Raw genomic sequence first — 1,782 nt, 5'->3', positions numbered from 1 at the left:
TATATTATGCTTCCTCCCGATATATATATATATATCTCATAAGAAATGGAATAATCATGCATCGAAAAGAACACCCAAACAAGCGACAAGTATAACGATGGCATGCGGTTACGTGATGGCAACCACTTAAGCAATGCAAGCACGCAAAGGAAAGATAGAAGTGACCTCTCACACACAAATGTATGATTTATTACAACCATTTTTTGTCCTTTTAAGTTTTGATTGTTATTATAGCATTGTTATGTATGCTCATATATTGCTAATTAGATCTTCGATTTAGTCAATTAAACTTAATTAATTATACTTTAACGCTCAATTAAAGTTATTTTTCTTGAGACATGTGTATTTATTTATCTATTTATTTTCGGTACCAAATGGAGACCTAAGCATATCCATTCATACATTTTAACTTCTACTCAAAACCCACCGCCTACCCCCCACCATTAATCCGTTGTTTCCTCCCTCGACGTTTCTTCCCCGTTGCCAGCGATCGAAACCAGTGCTCGGCGTCTCCTCTCTCTCTCTCTCTCTGTCTCTCGGTGAAGGATCTCTTCATCTGCCCTCTTTTCTTTTTGGAGTTCGAGATTGCTTCCGTTGATCGACGTGGTAAACGTTTGTGGGGGGGAGGGGGTATCGGATGTCGATTGCAGGGGGTGAATTTGGTCGCGGTGGGGATCGACGGCTGATTCGAGTGTGAGGAAATCGGGCATGGGTTTCTTTCCAGGCTGATTGGATCGGCCTTCTTGTTTCGGTGGTTTCGGTGGGATCTTCCCTCACTTTGATCTTTGTTTGGGGGGCGAATATTTCGGAGGGAAGATGGGGTATTTGAACTCCATCAGTGGGCTTCAAGCAGACGGTGCTCCGGTCAGCGGGGGAGGACTCAGGTCTCGTTCGTTTATTCCTTGTGAAGTCGTATTAAGGCTTACGATATTCTTTTCTAGATTTGTTTATGTTTCGTATCTCGTGCGATTTTCGAGCTGATCTTATGCTAGCATTCGCTTCATATATTTTGAGTTCTAATTCGAAGACAAACTAGCTAGTTATTGGAAGAGATTTATTTATTTATTTATTTTTTATGTATAAACAGTCGTTTATTCCTTAATAATTCAATATAAGTTAGATCCTTAATAATTGACAAACAAGTTATGAGATGGTTCGTCAGATATGGATGTGTGAACTTACATGGGAAACATGGTTCTTTTACGCTGAATAAACTCATAGAACTGCTTCCTATCTGTTAATTGTGGTTCTTGAATCTGCAGTTGAATATGTTGCCTAAAGTAGGCTGTAAAGAAACATCCTACTCTTGCGTGTCAATCTAACATTAAAACTCATGCTTATTTCTTTCAAGACAGTCAAGATGGGAAGTTTGGTTATGGGTATGCAAGCTGTCCGGGGAAAAGATCTTCGATGGAAGACTTCTATGAGACGCGAATTGACAGCGTTGATGGAGAAATTGTTGGCTTGTTTGGGGTCTTTGATGGTAAAATTTCTGCAGTATTTTGTTGTCTTTGTTATGTTTAGAATGTCTTATCTTTTTTTTTTTTTGTATTTGCAAATTTTTGGTAAAACTGACATAGAAAACCCATTCATTAACTTGCTTCTTTCAATCCTTTTCTAGGGTAAATTTCTCTCGTGGAGAGTTGCTTATACATTCAATATCCTAACGTTAGACTTTGATGCTTTGATGAGTGGTTATGTAGGTCATGGCGGTGCCCAAGTAGCAGAGTATGTTAAACAAAACCTCTTCAGCAACTTACTCAGGCATCCAAAGTTCATTAC

At 39.0% G+C, this 1,782-nt stretch overlaps 1 long non-coding RNA gene across 2 annotated transcripts; it reads left to right on the top strand.

Moving 5' to 3' along the window:
• Window positions 1-211: 211 nt before the first annotated feature.
• Window positions 212-1,782, top strand: LOC135654195 (uncharacterized). Of its 2 annotated transcripts, XR_010502840.1 has the most exons (3): window positions 265-884; window positions 1,356-1,483; window positions 1,704-1,782. It is a non-coding gene; the product is annotated as an uncharacterized LOC135654195 (long non-coding RNA). The 2 variants fall into 2 exon arrangements; XR_010502839.1 differs by lacking the exon at window positions 1,704-1,782 and having other exon boundaries at window positions 212-884; window positions 1,356-1,584.

The sequence above is a fragment of the Musa acuminata genome, unplaced genomic scaffold (genome assembly GCF_036884655.1).
Source record: "Musa acuminata AAA Group cultivar baxijiao unplaced genomic scaffold, Cavendish_Baxijiao_AAA HiC_scaffold_52, whole genome shotgun sequence".
NCBI lineage: Eukaryota > Viridiplantae > Streptophyta > Magnoliopsida > Zingiberales > Musaceae > Musa > Musa acuminata.
The sequence above is the reverse complement of the archived record's forward strand: the minus strand, read 5'-3'. Positions and strand labels throughout refer to the sequence as shown.